Here is a 21605-nt window from a genome sequence, read left to right as displayed (position 1 = left end):
AATATCGGCCCGTGTGCACAAATAAGAAAATTGCACGAGATGCACATGAAAACCCCAATATTCACGTGCAGCATTTTGTGTGAGCCCTTTAAGAGCATGTTTTCAACTTAATGTGCAGTACATGAACTGTGAAACGTCAATCTGTCGTAATTTGTTGTTGGACGTGTGAAGGAATCGAGCTAGAGATGCCGAGACTTACTGAAAATCAACGGAATGAAGCCATGGGAATGTCCAGGGCTGGCATGTCTACACGTGCTATTGCCAGACACTTCAATTGCCTTCAGTCCACTATTGTAAGGTTGGTGGAACGTGTTCGAGTTACTGGATCAACACGTGACCGTCAACGTCCTGGTCCACAACGCGTTACAACCCAGGCTCAAGACCGCTACGTCCGGGTCACTCATCTGCGTGACAGATTCCGCTCAGCGACCCGAACAGGTGCAGCAGTCGTCGGAAGACAAGGACCAGTAAGTGCCAACACCGTAAGACGTCATCTAAGAGGAGTAGGACTCCGTGCACGACGACCTTATGTTGGAGCTATCCTCAGGGATCATCACCATCAGCGGCGTTTGATATGGGCTAAAGGACACCAGACATGGAGAAGAATAGACTGGCAAAGTGGGCTCTTCAGTGATGAGAGTCGCCTTCATCTTTAAAACCAATTATTATCTATCTCAGTACAGTAGCGGCAATACTATATACCGGAAAACACAGGAAAACAACCGGAAAACACCATTTTATACTGAATACCGGAAAACATCGGAAAAACACTAAATACCGGAAAACACACTAAATACCGGAAAATACCCTAAATAGGTAACCCGGAGACTAGCACCCTAAATAGGTAACCGGGAGCCTGGTCCTCTGTGTGCCTGGGCTAGGGTTAGTTTACGGTTTATAGTATAGCCCTTTCCCGGGTTACCTATTTAGGGTGGTTTCCGGTATTTAGTGTGTTTTCCGGTATTTAGTTTTTTTTCCGGTGTTTTCCGGTGTTCAGTATAACATGGTGTTTTCCGGTAGTTTTCCGGTTGTTTTCCGGTATATAGTATAGCCCGTACAGTAGTAGTAGTAGTATGGTATTGGGGCCATACTATATACCGGAAAACACCGGAAAACATTTTATACTGAATACCGAAAAACACTAAATACCGGAAAACATCCTAAATACCGGAAAACACCCTAAATAGGTAACCCGGAGCGGTTTTGGACCAAGTGAGCGCCGATGAAGGAAGGTCAAGGTCATTACGATGTTCGTTTTACAAATAGCCCCTCCAAAATTTTGTTGATGCCCATTATGTTTTGAATGTTTTAAAAGACGCAATCAGTCTACCTCCATCATTGACCATATTTTATTTTGTATTTTAATTTTAGTTTTCAGTAAATTTCAGTAGATTTCAGTGTTTCAGTATTTCAGTAGATTAAACACTGCCCTCGGAGGGCCCCATTATATGCCGGTTGCGCCGGTCTCCTGATTCTTACCAGTAACGCTGGCATCAGGGTTGTACGAATTAGTGGAAGGCACGACTAGGCCAACTCCTCCCTAGGTAACAAAAAATCGCATCATAAAACATCAAGTTAATAAATCTCTGAATAGTTCGAGTTGAAGTTCCAGGTTTAACCGCTATGTGTCCTAATCACCAAACCAAATGGATGCCACGCAATTCTCGGACAGGCTGTAATCTGAAAAGTGTCTATCCTTTCCAAGAGCCATCCATCTCGTTGGAAGGGCTAACAATCTACTTGTTTCTGTGCTTACTTTCATTCCAGGGTCAAATATAATCACTTGAACCATAATAATATTCAACATAATCCATCATATTCCAATGGCCGCACACAGGATTTTTTCTGGATTACTTTTCTAGCTTTTTTCCCCAACTTGTTGACCCGTTTTCCTTGAGAAAACTCCAACTTTCGCCCAATTATCCATGAGAAAACTACATATTCTATCTTACTGCATTGACGGGAAGTGGTAAGCTGGACGTCTGTGAAAAGGGTTGATCGATAAATTTTCAAGGAAGCAATTGTTGTTTTTGTTTGTGAAATAGAGCACTCTAGCCGATGAGGCTACTTCCCCCCCCCCCCCCCCCCGAGTACCTGAGGCAACCAATTTGTTTTATGTACTACTATCGTAATAAAACATTACTATGTTAACCACTTCCTGATGGCTGAAGACTTACACCGAATGCGTATTCGGAAAAAAATGTCCCCGAGAAAATTCTAAGGGGCATATAAAATAAAATGATTGAAATAAATTCGGACAAGGTAGATATCTAGGCCTAAATTTAATGTAGGCTAGTCTTCTCCCAAGAAAAGACTTCAGCAAAAAAAATTATTTACATTCATGATTATGAAAATGAAGTTACTCTAGTACTAGCTAAAGTATCCAATTTTATACATAAAACCTCCTCAGAAAATAAAAGACAAATGTTTGTAGCTCAATAAAGATAGAAGTAAGAAGCTGACGCCGTTAAAAACAGTAAGAGGTAGCCTAAAGATCCGAATTTTGCGCCAAAAGCCTATAAATAGATAACGTGAAGCAAACCAGTTAAAAATATCACGGAAAGATAACTCTGATTGAAAAAGTGCATAATTAAGTAAGTACTGGATAATCGTTAGGATCAAAATAGAATCCGATTATTTGAAGATCCAGTATTGTGCGTAGCGGTGAAAAACGATTTCGAAGCCGGAGGGGACATTCTTGCCCGCCACGCCATGCTTCGGTCACATCTCATAATCATCAACAATCACTAAGACAATAGACGCGATTATACAGTAATGACATCTTAAAAAGAAATAAAGACTATGTCAATTAGACTCTCATTACTGAAATTGTACACGAGTGTTACAAGACGGACGAACGGCAACCTGTATAGCCACATATTTCCTATCACAAGAAAAAAACAAACAATTAACAGAGTTTAATTACCGGTAACACAACAAAACAAAAACATATATACAGATACAAAATACACATAATTTATCTTTCAAGACCCGTGTCGACAAAGTTTATCATCAGGACCCACTGTATGCAGATAAGTTTCACTGTTGGTTCTATAACGTGATTAACCACCATACACAAAAGCACAAATCACTACTGGATTTCTGGTGAAGCGAATAACACAAACACTATTTAATTTCTGGTGAAGCGAATGGCACAAACACTACATGATACAAGCTGGACACAGCTTCTGTTTTACTTTGTCGTAAACATATTGAAATTATATTAATCTAAAACATTCTACAATTTACTGCCATCTACAAGACAAAATTATTTTAAGTTAGCAAATCATATACAACATGAAAGTATACCATGATATATATCGTAAAATTATACAGCATACTATATACGGCACAATTACCAAATTCTTAAGTACAATAGTTTAAAATCATAGTATACTTACAGATTGTTATCATTTTACCCCCAGTGTCCGTCACCTAGACTTCATGTCAGTTTGACGCTATATACAATGTCACCAAGGCCATCATTTGTCACCAAGACAAGAAATATTCACCTAGGATTTTACAACCACATTTAAAATTACACGGAGCAAGACATTAGGCATGTCGCTTACTCCCTACTATACTTCGGGATCAGCAACTAACAAATTCAGAATAGCTTCTTAAATACCCTACCTCAAACTAAAACTCACACACAGCATGATTTCCAGACAGTCATATGCACACATGCACATCACTCATGGCTTTATAATTGACAACCAGAACACATTGTTAAATTTAATGCATTTATTTCAGTCTGGATGACCTGGCGCCTGGTACGTTCGGGCATTTTTATGCGCGAACTCTTAGTTTTTTTTTACTGGCATGCGCACAGGTACTATTTCTTTTTCTTTTAACAAGTACCCAAATCGGGGATTTCGTGCGGAGGTAGTTCGGAGGTAAACAGTCTGTGAAGTACAACACTTGCCACTGTACCTGTGTATCGCTAATTATAAACCGAATGTGTGAAGACAGTTCATACATATCACTCAAAAATTGTTCAGTACAAACCCAGTTGATTCACGCTCGATTTGCTACTAAACAAACCCATCGGTTTATTTTCTCAACAGTGTGACCCGAAGTGACCGCGGATTTATTGACCTTGTATGAACTTATCCATAGCTATATCCTTACACCGAGAGAAATTATCTAGTCTCGGTGAAAAGAACCATGGTCATCTGGTAGAAAATTACTTTTGTATTTTTTGGAACGGAAAACAGTGTTTTTAGAAGCAAACTAACCTGCCGCACATGAGGAAGTCATTATACTAATAATAAAAGGCGAGACCTCTTTTTGCGGCGCAGGCTTATCACTGAGTAGTAAACCAATTGCGATAACCAATTATGTGAGAAATACCATACTGACATTCGGTTTTTAAAAGTTGTACGCCAACTAAATGCGTTTGTTAGATACTGACAGAGCAGCCCCGAGTCGAACAATCGCCGCCCGAGCTGTCTTCGTCAGCTAGTTTCACAATATCGTGCAATAGGTGTATTAATGTGATTTTTGGGTTTAACCCCGCAAACAATGCCAAAATAGTGTTTTCACTGCTTACAGAAAACTGAAATTTAAAAAAAAATTGTTTATGAAGGTGACCCTCCCTATCGAGCTGCCGCTCGGTCTGCGCAGCCTCATGCCTGGCACATACTGTCAACATTGTATATTTTTCCGTTCCCGCCCTTTCCCCCCACAATATATATTTCACGGCTACGTTGCGACGGTACCAGCATACCCAGTTGTTGACACCCATTACATCACTCCTGTCTAACAAATCATAAAGCTGTGGTGTTACGGTGGCGGCATAGTTTTTCACCGTAACACCACAGCCACTCTAACCATTCATAATACATCTAACTATCCCTTTACAGCACTTCACTCCCTACACATTTCCCCTCGTCCTACTTTCCCAAGCGTCAACAACATATCTCATACATCCAGTTCGCTGATTAACCCTTGTACCACATCTACTGGATAATCCGTAAACAATCTATGGCAGTACCAAACTCTATAAAGGGGCAATACCTCACTCAAAGCATGATTTTGTGACATTTACTCCCCCATCTTCTGACTAAATTCTAAAATAATTTTGGCATACAAACGCAAAATCAAGGAATATTTCTACTTATAAAATCAGCTCCCACATTATCCTTACCTTTTATAGCTATAATTCGAAACCTGTAAGGCTGTAAAGATAAAGCCCAACGCATAATTCTATTATTATTTATACCCGTCTTATTCAAATAAATAAGAGGTTGGTGGTCAGTTTCAAGCACAAATTCCTTACCATATAAATACTCTTGAAACTTTTGAATAGACCAAACTAAAGCTAAGCACTCCCGCTCGATGACCGAGTATCGGGTTTCTCTCGGCAATAACTTACGACTGATATAAGCTACCGGAAATTTACCATCTTCGAACACCTGCAGCAACACAGCACTTAAACCAACATCCGAAGCATCTGTTGGTAAATAAAATGTGTTTTCAATATTAGGCAATCTTAAGATTAATGACGATGATAATATCCTTTTCAATTCATCAAATGCTTTAACATGTTCAGGACCAAAAACAATTTTAGTTGGTCAACCCTTTTTGTTTACTCGGTTAAAGGAGCAGCTAAAGTTGCAAAATTAGGAACAAATTTCCGGTAGTACCCTGCCAAGCCTAGAAAACTCCGTAGGTTTTTCTTGTTGTTTGGATCATGGCAGATTCAATGGCTTCTATTTTCTTAACCTGGGGTTGTATAACCTTATTACCTACAAAATGACCCAAATAATCTAACTGTATAAATCCAAATAAACATTTCGACGGCCGAGCTGTTAAATTTGCTTTCCGTAACCTTACAAAAAGTTCATTTAAACTATTAAGGTGCTCAACCCATGTCAAGCTGTAAACTAATAAATCATCCATATAATTGGCTATTCCCTCCATGCCCCTTAACAATTTCCGCATAAGTCTGGAGAAGGAAGCGGGTGTGCAGACTAGCCCAAATGGAAGCATGTTAAACTGGAATAAGCCCATGTGAGTTGAAACGCCGTATATTGTTTCGAATTCTCCTCCATAGGTAGTTGCCAGTACCCCTTTGTAAGATCAAGTTCTGATAAATATTTACAATTTGAAAGTTTATGGAATATATCATCTGATTTAGGAATTGGTTCGGCATCGAAAACTGTTATCTGATTTAACCTTCTAAAATCAATACAGAACCTATTGGAACCATCAGGTTTTTTCACTGTGCCAATAGGCGACGAATATGGAGAGTTTGAAACCTCAATTATACCCATGTTTAACATCGATGTCATTGCAGGATGAATGGGATAAGGGCGTAGTCGAATAGGCTCACCATTTGTTACTTTGATTGAATGTTCACCTAAGTTAGTCTTACCTTGTAAACCAGTTAAGACATCTGCATATTGGTTCAAGAAGTTCTCCATCTCCAACAATTGATTCTTAGTCAACTTTTGATCAATAACGACATCTCGGATCGTCTCTTTAGCCATCATTGGAGGTAAAACCACTTCGCTTTCATTTACAGATGTGTCCCACAGGTTCACAAACTGTTGATCAGCACTGCAAGATAATCTACTAATGTAAGGTTTCATCAAATTAGCATGAAATGTTTTAATCTTGCCGTTTACTTCCAATTTGTAATCAAATTTACCTTGAAGTTCTACAACTGGATACGTGCCTTTTCATTGCATTAACAGTTTATTATTATCAGTTGGTAATAATATTAAAGCCTTATCCCCAACCTTAAGACTTTTCTTACAACTCTTTTTATCGTAATAATATTTTGATTTCTTACCAGATCTAACCAAATTATCCATGGCAAGTGTACACGTTTCTTCAAGGCGATCTTCCAAATCTAAAACATATTGATAAGTTGTTTTTACCCCAGTCGATGATGTTTCCCCAGTCCACAGTTCATGCAAGATCTGCATTGGGCCTCTAATATTCCTACCATATAACAACTCAAAAGGACTAAAACCTAAACTTTCCTGAGTAGTTTCTCGATACGCAAATAAGATCGGTGACAAATAGCGATCCCAGTCTTTAGGTTTTTCTGCACACATTTTCTTTAACATTAATTTGAGAGTGCCATTAAATCGTTCCGCAAGTCCGTTACATGCTGGATGGTACGGGGTTGTAACTAACTGTTTGATAGATAACAAACGACTTACCTCTCTCATTAACTCAGACGTAAATTGTGAACCTCTATCAGACAATATTTCTTCTGGTACTCCAACTCTTGAAAAAATATCAACTAAAGTCTCCGCCACTCTTTCAGCCTCGATTCTAGGTAAAGCTACCGCCTCTGGATAACAGGTTGCATAATCCACTACTGTTAAAATATACCTATTACCTTTCTCCGTCACTGGTTCAATCAGAAAACGATTAGGTATTCAACGGAATCGAGGTATAGTTTGCTGTATTATCTGTCCCCCCAACCCCAAATATGGCATTGTCAATGAGAAAATGTATGATGTTTTGAAATTTTTCTTTATCAAAAACTAGACCTACAGTGTCCGAATTGCGACGTTTTATAATCCATTTAGCGTCTTCTGAGTAAATGGCCATCAAGTTTTTGCCTTTACCGAAAGCTTAAATTAAAGGCTTTATCTACAAACCAATCCAAATTATCTTTAAGATCACTATGTTGAAGCATAGTATACAAAGTAGAAAAATCGAACGTTTCTATTGTTTTTACATTAACTTTTTTATTGATTTTATCTAAAGTATCTACAATAGGTTTATTTTTATCAATTGTGACTGGTGCCAGCAAAATCAGTCACTTGGATACATTTCCAGAAAGCCAGAACTTTGGGCTTTAAAATGCAACAAAAATTATGTTGATATCTAAAAAATTGACTGAGTTATGAAATTTTGAAGTTTCAAAGTCAACATAAGCAGATTCTGAGAAAACGCAGATTAAAGTCGGGGTGTTAAGAAATTTCAAACCATCATAGCAACCAGTATCTTAGGATGGGGATATTGCCTCCTAATTTTTACCAGTGGCACAAGACATCATACCTGTTGTATTTCCAGCAAAAATTAGGTTCTCTGTTTGTTTGGGTTTTTTTTCAGGGGCACTGGTTAAAATCACTACTTTTTAGAAAAAAAACGAAAATCACAAAAAATCACTTTTTAATACAATATTTTTTTCTAAGAACATTGGCTTTTAATTGCAATAAATGATTTTAGAGGTTATTCAATGATTTTTGAAGAAAACAAAATTGAATTTCAACACATATGTAGGCCAACCCGGGAACAAAAATGAAACGTTTATGGGGTGGGGAGGAGGATAATTAAAAATTCAAATTAAATGATATTCATCCCTATTATTCATGACTAGAAAACTGTACATACATTTATATTCAAGAACACAAACAATCACACATGACTATACAGAAAAATACTGAAGGTAATCTCCCTAATTCACCCTTTACATTTGCGATGTGTAACTATTAATGGTCACGGCCACGGACCCGGACATGAAAGCGTCCCCGACCACGGTTGGCCAGCGGAGGAGCGAATTCCGCATCACTGTCTGAATCCGGAGTGATATGATCAAGTAAGTCACTATTATTAGGAGCGGTCATAGATTCACGAATCTTTTGATATAGGTACAGCTGTATTTATTTCTGCTGAGGAATTATATCCGGTTTCTCGTTATGTGGAACCACAGAAGAATCAATGATTAGATTAAAATTTCTTCTTCAGAGTCGGCGTACCACTTTCTGATAACCATGCCTGGATGGTTGCTGTCAAATCTAAATTTATAAAGAAAATTGAATCTTTTAAATAATAGTCTATGTAAATCAAAAATTTTCCTCGACTGTAAAAGTGTAAAAAATTGAAACGTACATGTACAGCATAGAACTGGCTAACTAGGGAATTTTCTTTTCTGGACCCCCAGGGGTCTTTAGCAGTGGGAGGAAACCGGAGGACCCGGAGAAAACCCAAGATGGTGGACAGACGACCCTACTCATTGTCACGTACAACTGGGGAATCGAAACCATGCCAGTTGACCCGCGCTAACCATGCGGCCATTCCCCCCCCCCACCCACACACACCGCTTGGGCATAGATAGGCATAAGCCATACAGTGTACTATGAGGGACATTTTGCCTCGACAGCGGCACTACGGCTTACTCTTATAACAAATTCTGTCAAAAAGTCTTTTCTGTGCATGCCAAAATATACACAGGACCCCAGTTTTTCATCACGACCGCACAACTATACATTGATACATTGTTCCTTGCCAGGCCCTCTACCTTTCACCACTGACAGGGAGGAACCACACTAAAATTCCTCATGAACTTTCTCTGCGTCGGACACGGGACCTTCAGGTTAGCGAGCCAACCAGAACTTTAAATAACATACATGTAGGCCTACCTGAAATGATGATATTTCTTGATGCCAGACATTTTCCTGAAAAAAGGATTGAAGAATGCTTGCCAATCATAGATGTTAACAATTACAGATCCATCTTCATTTCCTACTTTTTGGGCAATGTTAATTCCCACTGTGGTACTATTTCTAACAACATTTGCAATATCATCCAAGCAGGATACAATTGTTCTGCGGTAGTCTGGTGCAAATTTGGTGTGGCCAGTTATCAGAAAATTCATTGTGATTGACCGATGTAGATTATTCATCACACACCAGGCTAGATACCAGAGAAAGTAATTATTTTTATTCTGGCCTCTGCAATTATCACAATGCAGTTCTACAGCCATTTCTCCTAACCCGTAATTATCGAAGAAATGGTCTAAATAGCTTATGACGCTGTTTGATCCCTTTGAAACACAAACACTATCATCGATTAGATAATTTACCTGCTGCGGAAGGCCTTCGCACACAATTCCAAAGAGGCCACACTTTCTTTGAGTGAGGAAATACATCGGTCCCGGTTGGTAGGGATCATTCGGGTAATGAATCTGTTGCGAAAAGTCAAAACTATAGTGTGCTGTTATATCCCGTGAAGCAGGTGCAATTTTTATTAAATTATGTTTTAGGGCAAGGCCCTCAACCACTGTCTTACAGTTCGCTACCATTTTTTGATAAAGACTACGTTCCAGTGTAACTGAAACTAAATGTTTCTCCTGCCTTTTTAATTGTTCACTCTTCATCTCCTCTAGTATATTTACACTCCGATATATTGCTGCATTATTTTGTTGGCATACCCAACATAAGTCTGTCATTGGGCGAGTAATAACTATGAATGGTACTAATGTCCTCCACAAACGTCGAAATGAATGCAAACTAACAGCTCGATTCCCTGAAATTGATCAATTGATAAATTAATAGCAAGTTCGTGATTTTATTTTGGCAATGAATTAGTCCGTCACGGGGCTACGGCCTACTCTTATAAGTTATATCGAATTCCAAAGAAATGAAATGAAATGGGGTTTAACCTCGTACTGTTCTGTTCCTATACTGGGCTAATGAAGACGGGCATACGCCATACAGTGTGCTATGAGGGAAATTTTGTCCGGGCAGCGGCACTATCGCCTACTCTTATATCGAATTCCAACTGCCAAGGGATCTTTTACGTGCATTCCAATGTATACACGGGACCTCGGTTTTTCATCTCATCCGAAGGACTAGACAACTGTCCTTGCCAGGCCCTCCGTTCTGCACCACTGACAAGGGGAAACCACGTCGGAAAATCCAGATGAACTTTCTCGGCCAATGCAGGGATCGAACACCCGACCTCCAGGCTAGCGAGCCAGCGTCTTAACGACCTAGCAACCGTGGCTTCCGAATTCCAAAGACCAAGGGATCTTTAACACACACACCAATGTGTACACGGGACCTTGGTTTTGTTCGTTCCATCCAAATGACTAGACAGCTCTCCTTTTCAGGCCCTCCATCCGTCCTACACAATTGACAAGGTGAAACCACACCAGAAAAAACGATGAACTTTCTCGGCTAACACCCGGGCGAACCCGCGACCTGCTCACTTAGCCACTGTGGCTACCACTAAAAGCTAGAGCGTGCCGTATACTGTACTATACCATGTTACACCCAAGTAGACACAGCTAGTGTGTTGTAATGTTAGTTTTGCTTGATGTACGTGTAGTCTAAAATAGAAATTAAAAGTTAATCTGATCCAGCTTACCTGTAGTAACCATGGCTTGTTTGTAGTCCCTCCAAATACTGGCCTTTGTCATGTTAGTAGACCGGGAGCCCAGTGGGTCAACCTGGCTGAAAAGTGTACCAATTTTCTCCTATATGGTATCAATGTATGTATATCTGGTATCATCAGAATGTGAGTCTGCCATGATCCCCAACTAGGCTAGATTAGCTCAAAAGTGTACCGCACGAAAATCATACAGCAGTGTACCGTACATTTTCAGGTATTACAAAAACACTCTGACAGACATTTCTGGTGGTGGGGTAGCTGGCAGAGCTATGTAATTGCAAGAGATTTGTTGTGGTGGGTATCCCTGACAAGAGTTATCTAATATTTAGACCAAAGCTAGGCTAGATTAGCTGAAATCTGTACCACCTAAAACAGCTTTGGAGTTGTTGAGTACCACCACAGGAGTCATGAATGACCACTGCCAGACAGTTTGTGTGGTGGGTTACCCCTAACAGACACGCCCCAAAATGCCACGTCCCCAACTAGGCTAGCTTCGCAGACACTGTTCCCGTATTCTAAAAAATTAGATTTTTAGCCAGGATGCGTAGGATACTAATACCTAGCAGGTATGGAAGAGGCGATAAATAAAGGACAAAACATTTTCAGAACGGTGAAAGCTTCTACTCGGAATCCATGTTTTTTTCCCCCAGGGTAAAGCGCGCAAAGCGTCGATTGACCAACCAGCGATCAGCTCACATTGCACACTCGGTTTGCGTAGCAACAACGAGGAATTCTTTACGGTTCTTTCAAGCTTTCTCATTGGTTTATTTTGACGTATTTCGAGATATCTACGCAGATGTCTAATTAGCACTACTTCTGGGCTCTCATTCAATATCCGGATTGTGCCGTTCGGACCACTGGTTGCAAAATTATTTGACGTGTAAGTGACGACTAATTTCGATTGTTTTAGCGAGAATTTTGATTATGTTTCATTAAACATGCATAATTAAAATCAATTTTTGAGGCATTTAGAGTTCGAATAATTAAAAATAGTTTAGAATTCTGAAAGAAAACATTTCAAACTATTGTTTGTTGATGAAAGCTGAAAATCAATAATTTCATCACTGACTGCCGTATTTTGCCTATAGCGCAAAATGAATGAATGCGACTTAATTTGACAGCACCTGTCACAAATATGAAAAAACTATTAATTCCAGTATAGCTACGAAGTGTCCTGCACCAAATGGCATGTTGGGTTTGGCATAATTTAAGTCCTTTGGCTAATGGTTTCGTTTGGCAGATACTTGAGGATATTATGTATATGAATTTTACTGGGTTTTTATGGAATTTAGGTATAGAATAAATGTAAGGTAGTGCATCTATTTTCACATTATCTATAATATCATTACTCCTGTTAAAGTATATTGGTTATGTAAAATATCTAATTTAGTTAAATCCGTTATGGATTTATAAGTGTCATTATTGGTATTGGGCCAAAGTCCAACTTCAGTAAGAATATTTCTAATATATTATTTTTTACAGATAAAGGTAATATTATTGCTGGCCTTATCGACAGGCGTTAGAATAATTCTCATTTGAAGAGAAGCAAGACATTCAACTGCAGATGTGTTTTTTAGGACTTCGGGTGGCGGGTGTCTTCGGTTAAGTTTTATAAATTTGATTCTCTCTGACAAGAGATCAAAAACAGTGTTCTCCAAAAGATTCTAAAGGTGCACGAAATTTATCAGACCAGGTTACTATGCATTTCCTGATTTGAGATTTTAGATTCTTATGTAACTTTTTGAAATTAGTTTTACTTGGTTGTTCTCGAAATTGTGGTCCAAAGCGAACAAGGTTTTTAAGATTTTTATCTTCAACAATATCAAAGTTTCCTGTCAGTATATGGTCATGAAACTTGTCTTTAAAGGGAGAGTTGGCGCATTGACATGTGGTATTATCGTAATTGTCAATAAATTCCTGTACGTAAGGTTTTCAATGGTTTCATGGTAGTTAAATATTTTATTACGAATTGGAGGTAAAAATTTGTATACGACTGTAGGTGAAATTTTAGCAATGGTATCTGGTATAGATTTAGTTTCTGATCGGTCTCTAAAGATTCTATTCAATCCAATCTCTTGTATATGTTGATCTGTAAAAAGGATTTTACATAACAGATCAGGTTTTTTCTTATGCACTTTACGAGGCTGTATTGAATGTTTAGGTGAAAATTTACTATTTATCAAATCGGTTATAACATCGTAATATTGAATAAGAAAGCGTTCATTAAGTTGATTAGAATAGATGATATCGGGCTATACTATATACCGGATAACACCGAAAAACACCGGAAAACAACCGGAAAACACCAGAAAACTACCGGAACACCATGTTATACATACCAAGTTTTCCGGTTGTTTTATGGTATTTTCTGGTATATAGTATTGTCGGATGATATCCTGTATGAGGACACCAAGTTTCTTAGCTGTTAATTTTTTCAAAGTGTGTACAATTTGTCGGGCTAGTTTGAGTACAAAGCTGCACAGGACAATTTATCGGAAGTATGGCATTGGCATACAGAATACAATTCACTCAAAATACTTTCCGGGTCTTTTTGAAATTTCTATTTTTTTTATAGAAGGTTTTTTTTATTTTGAAAATTATGATCATGTTTTTTGTAACAATTTCTTGTAATCAAAGTGTTTTCATCACGGTTGTTATAATCGATATTTTCAAATCTATCATTGAGACCATAAGGGAAAATGGTCTGTAATTTTATTACCCAAGTTTCCTCTGCGTGAGTTATTTTTTGTGTAACAGCAGTGAGGTGTCCTGAACCGGGAAGTTCTTTAATTATTTGAACTCTGTATCCAAAATCCTTACAGGGGTTGTGTTAAAAATGTTGATATAGTAGTTTGTGTTCATTTTCAGAATTTCCTGCAGATTTACCTGTTACTCCAACATTCTGTAATCTACAGTAATTGCAGGTCAATAAATATACTATATTTTGTATATTACAATTAATGTTTTGATCTGTAGAAATGTGGTAGCATCGACCAGTAACGGAGCTACCAAACCTGTGGGATTCATTGTAATCATCAGTTCATAACTTACATGCACCAAAAGACAGACTACAAAATTCACAATTTATATTCGAATCAATTGAATTATTAGGTTGGTTACCCTTATGGGTAAGATTTGATGTCACACTAGTTTTACCCCCCCCCCCCCCGGGCAGCCAATGCATCAGAACTACCGGCTAGATTCTTATTGGTGCGATTAACATGCGGAGTCACGTAAGGTGTTCCGTGTAGAGGGACAAGATTTCTCATAGGGTTGCTAGCCCAATGGCAGGCTACTTCAAGGTGGGGGCTTAAATTTATTCTAGAAATAACCATAATTTATTTGAAAAATCGGATAAATGTAAATAGATAGTGATGATAATGATGATGAAAAATGTGTAGTGTGTAAACAGGAGCGAAACCCAAAACGAGAACATTCTACAGTACGAAGGGTTAAAAACTCTATTCTAATAGTGAGTGGAGTGGGACTGCACCGTACATAATTTACACAGAAACAAATACATGGACAAGACATCATATTCAGAAACCACAAATAAACAAACAATTCAAAAAAAGTGAATGGATCCGGAGGCTAGCCGTAAGCGTCCACTGCGCTGTACAGTCCCGGGCCTGTAGTGGCAAAGACTTGACTCAAATTTGAAAACAATCAGGAATACAGCCCAAAGAAACCATTGTCTAATGCCAGTATGAGTCATGATCTGCCATATGCTACAAGAAATATTAATGTAAGCATATTGTAGAAAAATTAAACTATACAGGTAGGCCTAACCACATCGGTGAAATGTATAAAAAATTAATCTAAAACTGAATGCTCTAAATCAATCAAGAAACGTTTAGATATTCAACGGAATCGAGGTATATTGAATACATTTAGAGCAAAGGTTCCACCCGTCACAAATACAAACAGGCTAAAGTTCTTCCATTATATAAATCAGGTCCAAAATCCCAGCCCAATAATTATCGCCCCATATCTATACTTCAAACTATTTCTAAACCCTTGGAAAAGCATATTTGTAAACACATTAATAACTTTCTCCTGGATCACGATTTACTTTATTCTCATCAGTCTGGTTTTAGGTCCAAATTTTCTTGTCATACTGCCCTTACAAATATTGCAGAAAATGTTTATTCTGCCATTAATAAAGGTCAATACACTGGTTTAGTATTCTTTGATTTCCGTAAAGCCTTTGATATGGTCAATCACTCCCTGTTACTTGAGAAACTAAAATTATACCAAATTATGCACATTATTAGAATCGTATTTATCTGAGCGTTATCAATGCACTCAAATTGGTGAAACCAAGTCCTCTCTTGATATCACAACCCATGGTGTTCCTCAAGGCTCCATTCTTGGACCACTACTATTTAATCTGTTTATTAATGACCTTCCTCTAAATTTGACAGCTCAATGTGATCTTTTTGCTGATGATACCACTGTATATTCTTCTTCTACACTTCAGTCAGAAACTGATAAAATCATACAATGGTGCAACTCCAATGACATGATCATCAATGAATCTAAAACTAAATGTATGATTATTGCTTCAAAACCTAAAATAAATTCCTTATCTACACATTTGTCCATTTCTATTAATTCTACCTTCATTGAACACGTTTCTGACTTTAAACTCTTAAGGAGTATATTTTGACTCTAATCTTTCTTGGAACACTCATGTAAACCATTTATGTACTATTTTAAAACAGAAAAACTTTCAACTTGGGAAAATCAAATCATTACTTCCAACTGATGTATTAAAATTATTTTATAACGCTCACTTTCAATCATATCTTGACTACTGCTCTACCATTTGGGACTCCTGTCAAATTTCTTCTCTTAATAAACTTAAAATTATCCAAAAATTATCATTTAAAATTATATTCAACAAACCTATTATTAAATATAATTCTTCTGATTCTTCATATTCCATTCTTTCAAAATCTTTAAAACTGCCTACCATTCAACAACGTCATTTAATGAATAAATATATATTTCTGTTCAAAATATTAAACTATAAAAGTCCAAATTACTTGTGTTCCTTATTTCAATTTAAAAATACTCCTTACAACTCTATAAATCTTAAATTACACATTCCACATCCAAATTGTACTAAATTTAAAAATAGTCTTAGTTATAATGGACCAGTTTTATGGAATTCACTTCCAAATAATTTAAACTCATTACATGTTCTCTAAACTTTTAAAAAAATCACTGCATAATTATATCCAAAATGTTATATAACTATTCTGTATATTTAAATTTAAACCATTATCGTTTTCTGCATTTGATGTTATTTGGAATGTAAAGAATACATTTTCATTATTCAGTTTCCTTGTATGTATAATATATGTGTATGTTTGTTTTGTCTATTGTCATTTAAGGGCAGAATTGTAAACAGGCTGCAAAGCCTAATTTTTCACCCTTTTGAAAATAAAGAACTTATTATTATTATTATTATTATAAACAAAACTGAATACAAAGAAGCAAATAGGAAATGTAGACTGTCTCGAAAGACAGCCATCTCCTGACTGAGTGGCGTGACGTAAAAAAGCCGTTATTTTGGCACCTTAGAAGGTGATATTATGTTCTTGACACCTTATAGTCCTACAATATTAACCCATCTTTAATAAATTCATATTTGCTCTGTATTATCCTATTAAAAGGAAGAATCGCATAGATTTCTATACACACATTTGTATGGAAATAAAATTCATTTACAAATCGGATGGGTCTATAGGCAGACTAGTAGGGCCTCTGAGATAATTTGTATGTGCTGCAATGGAGCAAGACAAAATTTGGAAATAGGATCGGTAGCTCTGCGACTCGAATACTGGCCATGTAGACGTAAAAAAACCCTATTATAATACATTTATGACCCCCCCCGTCCCGAAGCGACGTACCGATTCCACCCCCTCTCCTCAATTGAGCCTGTTATCTATGCAAGTAATGGATGTTATCCGGTGTGAACACGTGACCAGGAGTTAGTTCACCTGCCTAAACTCACTGGTTTTCTCCGAGTATTCCTTTTCTAAAGTTATTTATTTGAACACTGTATTTCTATAAAAGGAGAGGTCACGGTGGCTAAGTGGGTAAGACGCTGGCTCGCTAGCCTGGAGGTCGGATGTTCGATCCCTGCATTGACCGAGAAAGTTCATCCAGATTTTCCGGCGTGGTTCCCCATTGTCAGTGATGCAGGATGGAAGGCCTGACAAGGACAGCTGTCTAGTCGTTCGGATTGGACGACAAACCGAGGTCCCGTCGACAAATTGGCGTGTACGTAAAAGATTCCTTGACAATTTGAATTCGATATAAGAGTAGGTCGTAGTGCCGCTGCCCGGGCAAAATGATGCCAAAAAAATGATGATCAATATTTTCATTGAAAAATATCAATGAATGAAGTGTGGATAAAAGGATCATCATATTATATAAATTCTTTCCGAAGTATAATCCTTGAGTGGCATTTAGTGATTGAGCACATTAAAAAACACAAAGTACGTACTTGATAACGATAAGAGAATACTTGTGATTGTTTTCCATATAAATTGTGTTGTGTTTTTTACTTTCCGAAGTGTTGATAAAGTGATATGCAAAAGTGCAGTTAAACTGCAGTTAAAGTGACAATACTTGTGATTGGTTTCCATATAAATTGTGTTGTGTTTTTTACTTTCCGAAGTGTTGATAAAGTGATATGCAAAAGTGCAGCTAAACTGCAGTTAAACTGACATGCAGAAGTGCAGTTAAAGTGATCGTTTTCTCTGATGTGTTTCACGGAGTTTATCGGAATTTTCATTAATGCCATTGTTAGACTTTGTCGTGTGTTTTTCACGGCTTTTGCATACTTTATCAAGAACCGATTCCACCGCTTTGTACAGTAAATGTTTTTGTCGTTTGTTACAGCGTGTTTGGTTTATTTTAACAGTAAGGAGAATATTAATATTGATGAGTATTAAGATGCTACCCAGACATGAACATGAGAGGGCCTATAAGCTACACAGACAACGGGTATGTACACTTCATCTTAATTTAACAGACATCTTAGATCTCGAAGTTTTACATATTTTATTATTATTTTTAAACATGGAATAGAGGCCCAACGTATAACAGTTCCTAAGTAACGTTTTCTAATCTGTCAGACAGTCAGAGTATGGCTTCGTTTGGAAATGGCTGTTATGTTGACCAAGGCATCGTTTGTACACGTAGATCGAACACTTTACTACACGACTCTATGAATAACAGCTGGTCTTGCATACTAGGCTGGGTAGTCATTCTGGGATACCTTATAGTTTATAATATCCGATAGTTCCTACATTTTTTGTATTTATACAACTCGGTTGGTAATTCTGTTGACATTCATTACTGGTTTAGAAGTACTGGTACCCACTTTCAGTATTGTCAATATTATTACTGTCTATTCTTTCAACATATTGTATTGTTTCTTGTTTTGTTTTGTTATTTGCTCAATGTACGGATACGTGTGAAAGAAATATCAAGAACGGATTTTTAATATTGACATCTTAAGTGTTTTGTGTAATTTAATACAGCACGTTGCTATGCTGTCTCTACAAAAGCCTAAGGCAGTCTATTTGGATATGAAAATATACAAATGAACACAACTGAACCATGTTAAAAAAGTATTTTAGAAGATTGTCATAGGATTGCTTCATATATATTTGAAAGTATATTGTTATTCATTAAAGTAAATTATTACTTTGGTTGAATACAATTTATCCCATATTAGAAGACAACTCATTGGTTTAATAGATGGGTCGAGATATAAGACCACTCGGACCAAGTTATGAAGATCACAAATAAATACAACAAATATTGTATTTTATTTATCATTTTTATTTATTTTATTTATTATTCAGTAATAAAAGGATTTATTTGATCAACAATTTATAAAAAATATTAATATTAAATTATGATTTATTACATCAACAATTTTTTAAATAATACATTTTATTACATCAACAATTCATTAAATTATTTGTCAGTTAGTCCGTCAGTTGATCCTACTGTTTGTCGGTCCATAGAGTGCCGCACATCTTTTTAATAATTAGGTGATGCAAATAGTTTTTATAAACTTGTTCTGGATATGATAAACTATACTTGCTTTTCCAGAATAATTTCCGGCATGTTGACGGCAGGGCGAACGGACAAGTTGAATGTACTCTGGTCACTCTGTACAGGCAAAGACAGTCTAATACTTTCCGCCCTCGGTGAAAAGAAACTCGTGGTTTCATCAGGTGCTGCACATTTAAATGCCACCAAGGTCAATTCCTTTATCATCCTGCGGTACTGGGCTCTAAATATTTCTGAAAAATACAATATTGTTGAATTTAAAACAATATTGTTGAATTTAAAACAATATTATTTAAAACAATATTGTTGAATATAAGAATATAATACAATAATATTGTTGAATTTGATACAGTATTGTCGAATTTAATACAGTATTGTCGAATTTAATACAAAATTGAAGTAAAAGATTGGTTTTAAAAAAATAACATTAAAGTAATAACATTATTGCAAGTTCTCTGCCGTCATCGTTACAATCCGTCGCAAGTGAACAGCCTCCTGTACAGGTTTATCCTTATCTAAGTTTGATTGACTAGTTCTTAGTATATTGCATTCTAAGAATTTACACCAATACCCAGCATGTCAATTCCTCCAGCTTCCAGAAGTATATTTAAGTATTGGGGAGCAATAATGCAAGAGGATCAACACAACTGAAAGACCGTGGGTGGGATTGGGTGGGGAAAATCGACTAAAAAGAGGGGCATAGTGTGCATATCCCATGTCCACCAGTACAACTGACTACCGCTCCCGCTGTCTTAATGAAGAATGAATTGAATACATCATACTACGTCATCATCGGAAATACCACGTGAGGATCTACACCAATCCGCAGCATGTCATTTCCTTCAGCTTCCAGAAGTTTTAAGTATTGGGGAGCAATAATGCGATAAAATATCTCCCGAACCCCCTTCAAACGCATTATTCCCAATACTCAAAACAAAAATATCAAAACATCACAAAAAGGTGTAAGTCAGGTGATGAGGGAGTACTGTCCCAGTGTAATCCACTCTGGCTTAGTTCGGACTGAAATCAAAGTAAGATCGTAAGTACACCTTCTCTCACATTCTGGAACAAATAAATACGGATACTGTAAATCAAACAAGGAGACAGGACCCCCTCACCCCTGACCCACGTGAATAAGAAATCCACTCAAGACATCAGTGTCCCACGGGTCAGTGGTAAGAAAGATTCCATCTAGAAACATACAAATCGTTACACCCATCACTCAACAACAAAATAAATGCGAAAAATGGGACTAAATGATCACGCCACATTGTCACAACTCACTTGTCTACCCCCCCCCCCCCGATCATGGCTGACGACACTACTAAGACACTTAGTAGTCTGTTGTGTAATCAATTTCTCTTAATTAATCAATTGCGTCGATCTATAAATGCTAAAAATAACATTCACCAATAAATTTCTCCACTGAAAATTACCAATTTTGCCGCACAAATAATTTCGCGCCACCAAGGCTTTCCTATTTCCATCAGGACTTTTAAAAGTTGAATACTACCAAAGTATAGCCCTAAGCCACCAAGACTATTGGCTACTAGCCAAAATCAAAATGCCTCCAAGGCTATTGGCTACCTAAGCCAAAATCAATAAGCCACCAAGGCTATTGGCTACCCAAGCCCAAATCAATATACCACCAAGGTATTTTCAAGTAAAAATAAAATCTATTACCGTTTGATGAAACAAGCACACGTCTGTCCACCTCGCTGTCTTAATGAAGAATGAATTGAATACATCATACTACGTCATCATCGGAAATGTCACGTGAGGATCTCTTTATTTCAATGAATTTAGTGCAAGTTGTGTTAGTTGAGCATTTCTCGTTATGTCCAAACTTTTGACAGTTTTCTAATTTGCACACACGCGAATAGTTCTCATGGTCACACACGCGAGTATATAATATAAATTATTCTAAAGGTCACACGCGCAATGTAGATATTATATCCATTTTCTTCTCCCGTACAGCGTCGTTGTGGTCAACTGTAAGGAGATACAATTTTGTTTTCTTATTTTATTCCGTCGTCTTCTTCTTCGTCTTTTTTTTGGTTTTTTTGTATCAATTGCGAGGGTCACTAGTAGCATTCTTTGTCGCAGTTATTGTTGTCAGATAGCCTTTTCTTTGTCCATACCGTCTGGCCGAACGGTGTGTTATGACATGTGCTATGAAGAGTATTATAACTGCCACCCGGGCCCAAGTTTTATCATCTGCTTATCATATCATGGAGTGAACTTAATTAATAGTTAATCAAATTAGCAAGTGGGACAGACTTTAGATAACGATATTTACATTATTATTTACATGGATACAATTGAAATTAGGATGTCATATTGTTTTACCTCAAGATAAAGAA

At 37.2% G+C, this 21605-nt stretch overlaps 2 long non-coding RNA genes across 2 annotated transcripts in view; one reads left to right on the top strand and one right to left on the bottom strand.

Moving 5' to 3' along the window:
- Positions 1–21605, top strand: part of LOC126820275 (uncharacterized) — a 175525-nt gene that overhangs the window by 55350 nt on the left and 98570 nt on the right. Inside the window, exon 2 of the long non-coding RNA XR_007679896.2 lies at positions 18058–18162. This is a non-coding gene — a long non-coding RNA (uncharacterized LOC126820275). The remainder of the gene's footprint in view (positions 1–18057; positions 18163–21605) is intronic.
- Positions 18985–21396, bottom strand: LOC126820293 (uncharacterized). Its single transcript, XR_007679916.1, has 2 exons — positions 20926–21396; positions 18985–19475 (listed from the first exon to the last, which is right to left on the bottom strand). It is a non-coding gene; the product is annotated as an uncharacterized LOC126820293 (long non-coding RNA).

Source organism: Patella vulgata, chromosome 5 (genome assembly GCF_932274485.2).
Source record: "Patella vulgata chromosome 5, xgPatVulg1.2, whole genome shotgun sequence".
Classification (NCBI taxonomy): domain Eukaryota; kingdom Metazoa; phylum Mollusca; class Gastropoda; family Patellidae; genus Patella; species Patella vulgata.
The sequence above is the reverse complement of the archived record's forward strand: the minus strand, read 5'-3'. Positions and strand labels throughout refer to the sequence as shown.